Below are 8,010 nucleotides of genomic sequence, written 5' to 3' on the forward strand. Positions count from 1 at the left end.
CCATGAGGAATTGATATAAGCAGAAGCCCTGATGCAACATTCCAGCATATATTAGTAAGCTTGGCCACTTGAATAAGCAGATGGTGCAAGATGCTCTAAAACAGGAATGGTTACCAGTACACAGAGCGGCACTTTGTTCTCCAGACATTTGCCAGGGTGAGGCTCAATTTGAATTTTTTTTGCTATCAAGCCTAAAGGGTTTGTGTGCTCACTCAGGTATAGAACAATATACAAACACACACATTTACATGTCACGTACACCATTCAAATGAGAGATAGAACACTAAAATTATTTATTTATTAATTAAATATCTATGCGCTGTGATCTAAACCACTGAGCCTCTTGGGCTTGCCGATCAGAAGGTAGGTGCTTTGAATCCCCACAACAGTGTGAGCTTGCATTCCGTGTCCCAGCTCGTGCCAAGCCAGCAGTTTGGAAGCACACCAGTGGGTTTGAGCCCCACTTTTGGCAAAAGATTCCTGCATTGTAAGGGGTTGGGCTAGATGACCCTCATGGTCCCTCCCAAACACAATTCCCTGATTCTCTGATTCCATGAAACCAATATCCCCCCTCCCATGGGCTCCATCTATTCCTGAATATCTACCTTCCACACATCACATTCATGCACATACAAACACCATTCTGCCTAAACCCCATTTGAAACCTCCCATTTACTCACACAAACATATACCAGCTGACATCCAAAAACATGACATCCATTCACGTTCATGCCCTGGCCTCAGCCCACAAATATCCACTGGCTTCTGTTGTCTGGCTTCCAAAGGTGAACTTTGACTGAGCCGACATCCACAAACATCAGTCTGCTTTAGCCTTGTAGCCTCCACCAACTTCCAAATCCAAATGTCACTGGTTTCCATCCACCAACATCTGCCAGCTTCTCTTGGGTCCATCATGAGACATCAGCCAGCTTCCAACCACAGATACCAGCAGCCTTCAAGCAAGCAAACTTGCCTTATTATCGCTCCCTAGCATCCCACTGCCAGAGGATTGCCTCCTTCCGTTCACAAGTTTGCCTCCTCCAAGTGGAAGAAACCTGGGCAGTGCTGAATGTCACATCCATTGCCAGGCGTGTCCTGCTGGAAATAGAAAAGGGCTTTCACCTTGGCATGCCTTTATATCCACTCAGTTGCCAAGTGCTTTTGTGACATCACAAGAAACCCACAGCCAATGGCAGCAGCTGGGGAGGCATCATCTTCATTGCTTTGAGCCTCACAATGGTGGGTGGACCTATCAGTGATTGTGTGCTGGTTTATTCGGGCCACGGGTGGTACTGTGGACTAAACCACCAAGCCTCTTAGGCTTGCCAATCAGAAGGTCAGCAGTTCCAATCGCCATGATGGGGTGAGCTCCTGTTGCTCTGTCCCAGGGCAGTTTATAATATAAAAACACAAAAATACATACCATAAGGATAAAGGTATAAGATAAAGGGACCCCTGGACGATTAACTCCAGTCAAAGGCGACTATGGGATTGCGGCACTCATCTCATTTTCAGGCTGAGGGAGCCGGCGTTTGTCCACAGATAGCTTTCTGGGTCATGTGGCCAGCAGGACTAAACTTCTTCTGGCGCAACGGGACACCGTGATAGAATCCAGAGCACATGGAAACGCCGTTTACCTTCCCGCTGCAGCAGTACCTATTAATCTACTCACGCTGGTATGCTTTCGAACTGCTAGGTTGCCAGGAGCTGGTACGAAATGACAGGAGCTCACCCCATCGTGCGGATTCGAACTGCTGGCCTTACAATTTAGACCACAGCGCCACCCATGTCCCCAAATAACAAATAAATTGCCATCAAAACAAAAACAAAACCAAACCACTCCCACCCCATACAGTTTAAAAGGCCATTGATTGGCCAATGAAACAAAGGCCTGGGAAAAGACCAATGTTTTTGCCTGGTGCCTAAAGTTATGTAATGAAGATGCCAGGCAAACCTCCTGGGGGAGAGCATTCCACTAAGAAGGAGCCACCACAGAGAAGGCTCCTTTTCAACTGAGAAATGTTGGAGGGCATGCCGTAACAACAGTAACTGCATCCTAGCACTATGAACAACAGAACAGAGCCTTGTCCTGGCATTTTAATGAATTGCACATGTCAAAGAAAAGTTAATTCATTTAACTGCACCACATAGTACTGAGTACCGTAGTTTAAACTGTGTACACACTATAACTTCATAGCACATTCAAAGCACATTTCCCCCTCTAGGAATTCTGGGAGCTGTAGATTGTTAAGGATTTCTGGGAATTGTAACTATGTGGAAGGTAACCTGTGGTGCCTAGAATTCTTTGAGGGAAATAATGTTCTTTGAATGTGTAGAATTTAGCATATCCTCCAAATGAGGATAAACTGAGTTTTGTAAGAAACGGCTAGTCTAATATTTTCCCTCAGTCTCCTTTTTAGCAGCCTTTAGATGATAATCTTTTAGGTATATTTTAGATACCAAAACATCTGCCTCAATCGAGGCATTAACAAATCCCAACAGTCATTAACTTTCAGTAGTGTGGGATTAGCTTTTTCCAAATGTCCAAGAGATTAGATTCTGTATTATATCCTCTGCCTTTTTCCTATATAAGAAGTTACAAAAATGTCTTTCTGTGCTAGTATTAGCGTAACTGAGTGGGCCTCTATACTTCTTAGGCTAAGGTGAGCACTAGCCAAATAAATGTGTTTGGTTTGGCACATTTCGAGTCTGCATCGCTGCTAAAGGCTGAATCTGGATCTTGTCTCATTGCAGTTATTAGTGAGGTCATGTCCTGAGTTTTCAATTACAGCTTCATCAAATGGGTCGAAGTGTGCCCTGGCCTTGCACAAATCATCATCTGTTAGATAGAGTCCTACTAAATGGTCAATATACTTTTTGTCTTCCCTTCAGCAAACCTTATTTTAAAACCATTTTTTATCTTTCTGAAGTGTTGTCTTGTGAACCAAACACTATGAAGCTACCAGAAGAGAACAACACGCCCCTCTGTCTTGCCCTCAGTCTGCACCCATGAGTCAGACTCAGAGACGTCTTCTACGCAGTAGGATTGTTATCAAACCTGCATATGTTTCTCACCACTAAAGGCATTTAAGCATCCACAAGGATGTATCATTCACAAGTTTTTGTGCAGTTTTGGCTAAGATCCACATGAACAATGAGATCAGAAAAGCAGTCAGTTCTCTGAATTGAAGTTTGGTCTGTGTCATATGGAAGTGAGAGCTGGACCATAAAGAAGGCTGATCACCAAAGAATTGATACTTTTGAATTATGGTGCTGGAGGAGACTCTTGAGAGTCCCATGGACTGCAAGAAGATCAAACCTATCCATTCTTAAGGAAATCAGCCCTGAGTGCTCACTGGAAGGACAGATCGTGAAGCTGAGGCTCCAGTACTTTGGCCACCTCATGAGAAGAGAAGACTCCCTGGAGAAGACGCTGATGTTGGGAAAGATGGAGGGCACAAGGAGAAGGGGGCGACAGAGGACAAGATGGTTGGATAGTGTTTTCGAGGTTACCAGCATGAGTTTGACCAAACTGCGGGAGGCAGTGGAGGACAGAGGTGCCTGGCGTGCTCTGGTCCATGGGGTCACGAAGAGTCGGACATGACTAAACAACTGTGTCATAGACACTGAAGAAGCAAAGATCACAGTGTCAAAGCAATGATTCTTCAACATCAACTTCGTTGGACTGGTCATGCTGTTTGGATGCCTGATTATCATCTTCCAAAGCAACTAGAGTGGTACCTCGGGTTAAGTACTTAATTCGTTCCGGATATCCGTTCTTAACCTGAAACTGTTCTTAACCTGAAGCACCACTTTAGGTAATGGGGCCTTCTGCTGCCGCCACACCGAGAGAACATGATTTCTGTTCTCATCCTGAAGCAAAGTTCTTAACCTGAGGTATTATTTCTGGGTTAGCGGAGTCTGTAACCTGAAGCGTATGTAACCCGAGATACCACTGTACTATATTCAAAACTCAAAAATGGAAAGCTGGAGGTCAACAAAAGAGGTTTAAAGATTCTCGCAGGGCAAATCTAAAAAAATGTAGTATAAACACCGACAACTGGGAAACACTGGCCTTTGACCTCTCCGATTGGAGAACAGCCTTTACCAAAGGTGTCATGGACTTTGAAGATGTTTGAACTCAGGACGAAAGGAGAAACGTGCTAGGAGGAAGGCACGCTTGGCAAACCCTCACCGTGATCAACTCCCACCCAGAAACCTCTGTCCCCACTGTGGAAGGGCGTGTGGATCCACAATTAGCCTCCACAATCACTTACAGAATCGCTGTTAAAACAGTGTTTATGGAAGACAATCTTACTTGGCTACGAGGGATTGCCAAAGAAGAAGATGTGAAACTGCTGTTTTGCGGCACTGTCATGACTTTATCACCACGCCAAAGAGTGACAGTTCCTGTCACGAGCCTTGTTGAGACATCCAGGAGGGGCTGGTTGGATCAGGACATGGGGTGAGAGGAGCTCAAAGAGTTGGAGACCAATGATCCACGGAGAGACCCTTCTCCAAGATAGGAGGACAAAAACAGCATGCAATGGATTGGTAACAATGGCGTCATTTTTAGAGAATGAAGTCAGCTGAAGATGCAGTGAGGAACCTAAGCTGAGGTGACAATTCTGTGCATGCTTACCTGAAAGAAAGGTTAGCTGAAGATTGCAGGACTTCTTTCTGAGTAAACATGAATGGGATTGGCTGTTAGAAATACAAAAAGGGAGAGAGATTTGAAAAATCCAAATACTGAGTGATGCCTTGCTTTGTTTTAAAATGGTGTCTGGGGACATACTGGTAACTTTCAGTTATTTCAACAGAAAATTCTGTAGTGCTGACTTTTCCTTGGTGTCCTCTGCCAGCCCCCCATGCCTAGAAATAAACTTGGCAATACTTTGGTCTTTTCCCATACATGCTGAATTCACTACTTTCTCTCGTGCAAAAACTTTGATACAAGTCTAATGAGGCCGAGAAGTGTTAAGACTATGAAAGAATGTTGTTTTAGAAAAGGTATAAAACAGCTGGAAAAATAAATTGCCAGACATTTTACAGCTGAACAAAAATGTAACTTTAAAAATGGATTGCAGTGCTGCTGGCTTGAAATGTGACAGAAAACCTTGTAAACCAAACACAAGCCCCTCCTGATAGTCTTTGAGCCAAGAGAGTGCTAAGAAGCACGGGTCTTCCTATCTATCAAGAAAAGAATGCTGCAAAGACCGAGACATTCGAGAAGGAAATGTCTTTATCTTTTCATTTCTAATTGAGCTTCCTAGGTTAGTATACCTGAAGGAGTGTCTCCACCCCCATCCTTCAGCCCGGACACTGAGGTCCAGGTCTGAGCGCCTTCTGGTGGTTCCCTCACTGTGAGAAGTGAGGTTACAGGGAACCAGGCAGAGGGCCTTCTCAGTGGTGGCGCCCATCCTGTGGAACGCCCTCCCATCAGATGTCAAGGAAATAAACAACTATCTGACTTTTAGAAGACCCCTGAAGGCAGCCCTGTTTAGGGAAGTTTTTAATGTTTGATCGCGTTTTTAATATTCTGTTGGAAGCCGCCCAGCGTGGCTGGGGAAACCCAGCCAAATAGTTGGGGTATAAAAATCATCATCATTATTATAGTTGCACTCTTCTTTATTTTCCATCAATAGCCTGTATGCAACAATTTTGGCCAATAGCTTCATTTCAGCAGACATTCGTACATGAAAACATGGTGCAATTTGCCTCCACCACCGCCTAGCGAGGAAGGGAAAGGACTTGAAGGGACAACTCAGTTTGTGCACTGATATCAATGATGGCTGATAGTTACTGGGAATGACAAGTGGAGAATCTGCTTCTCTGCTCAGTTCTACTTATGAGCTTCCCGTAGGCACCACTGGTGGACACCTGTGAGAACAAGAGGCTAGATCCTTCACTGGAGGTATTTAGACAGAGGTTGGATGGTCCTCTGTTAGGAGCTTTTAAGCTAAAATTCCTGCATTTGTGCAGATTGGACTATAGGATTCTTGGGTTACCTTCCAGCTCTAGAATTCTGTGATTCTGAGGTCAAGTATTCTGTAGTCTGAGCCAACAAAGTTCTTCTTACATTTTGGAGGCCTGAGATTGTGCAAAGGCTTATAGATGGCCCTGTCAGCACGAACCTCTTCTACCCAACAAGACGATGGATGATGTTCTCTCTCTTCTTCTTTTTTGGAAATAATTTTTATTTGATTTTAAAGGTATAAAATTAGAAAAATAACTTAACACATATCCACAATTAAGAGATTCCTCCAAATCTCTGGACTTCCCACCTTCCCCTCCATGGGTTCTATTATTAAATCTTTTCTACTGCACCTTTTTCAGTACACACTCTCTCTCTCTCTCTATATATATATATTCCTTCATTATCTTCATAATACCCATTATATTACAAGTGTTATTGCAATCCTGCTAATGTTTTCATCTGTTTACAGTGGTCTCCAAGATAAATGATAATTTCCCCCCATTCCTTATTAAAGTTTTGGTCTTCTTGGTTCCTGAACTTTCCAGACAATTTTGCCATTTTGGCATAGTCCAACAGTTTAATTTGCCATTCTTCTCTGGTAGGGACTTTATTTTCTTCCCATCTCTGGGCTAATAGCATCCATGCTGCTGTCGTCACGTACATAAAAAGTCGTTTCTGCTCAGGACAGATTATGTTTTCAGTTCGTGTGACAAAGGCAGAGGAAAAAGCATTTTTCCTTGAGCACTGGCTGCTGTGAAAACTTAACACGAAGTCTTCCTCTTCCTTGTTGACTTGCCTCCAGCTCGGGGGCGAAATGTGATGTTCAGCTTGTTTTGGCTTGGGATTCAAAAATTAAGATAGGAGATGGGATTGAGTTACTCCTGGCATGCTAAAAAAAGGTTTCTTTGTCAGCCTGAATGCAAAGCTGTTCCTCCCCGCTCTTGTTAAATGTCACCACACTCTTCCTTGTTAAAAATAACGGATGTGTTTCATGCAGATAGTGCCCTTAAGGTGAAATATGTGGTAACCTTGAGGGGATCATTTGTGTGTGTGTGTGTCTTGAAAAGAATTTCCCCACCCCCTCCGATTTGAGGTATGCATCCATCATCAATACTGCAGTGAAATGAGGCAAGCCGTCGATTTCAGAGGGGCTATTAGGAGAAATATTTCACTCTTGATCTTATGAAACAGGAAGCCGAGTGACTCGAAGCACCTGGCGAAGGTAATAATCCATGGGCAACACATCGTCTCAAATGCCTTGAAGCTGTTTCCCAATACAAGGGGGGCAGTTCTCAGGTAGGCACTTGTTATAACTCGCCGCTAGTCAATCCTGCCCTGCCAGCCTGGAATGAGGCCTGATCCATTGCCCCCAGCCTCCCAGGAGCCCTTGCAAAAGGTAACAGGCAAATTGACTGAACCTTAAAACAAGGGTTGTTGTATTATACTCCCTTTGCTATGTTTTTAAATCAGGGCGCCACTAGACTGTCAGTATTTTGCATGAGCATTTTGCGCACCTACCAGGAAATTTAAGGTAAAGGGACCTCTGACCATCTGTGACCGACTCTGGGGTTGCGGCGCTCATCTTGCTTTATTGGCCGAGGGAGCCGGTGTACAGCTTCCGGGTCATGTGGCCAGCATGACTAAGCCGCTTCTGGCGAACCAGAGCAGCACACGGAAACACCGTTTACCTTCCCGCCAGAGCGGTACCTATTTATCTACTTGCACTTTGACGTGCTTTCGAACTGCTAGGTTGGCAGGAGCAGGGACCGAGCAACGGGAGCTCACCCCGTCGCAGGGATTCGAACCGCCGACCTTCTGATCAGCAAGTCCTAGGCTGTGGTTTAACCCACAGCGCCACCCGCATTTAGGCTGGCACAATTAAAGTGAAGTTCTCCCTCACACTAGCACAACAGATCCACTTTGAGAAAGAGACAGACTTTTTTTTAGTTAGGAAAGTGAATGAACGGAAATGTGTGGGCTGTTTTAGGATGTGTGTGCTTGTTTATTCATTTAAAATATATTGGGCAGATATT

This window comes from Podarcis melisellensis (assembly GCF_964234715.1).
Source record: "Podarcis melisellensis genome assembly, chromosome: 11".
Classification (NCBI taxonomy): Eukaryota; Metazoa; Chordata; class Lepidosauria; order Squamata; family Lacertidae; genus Podarcis; species Podarcis melisellensis.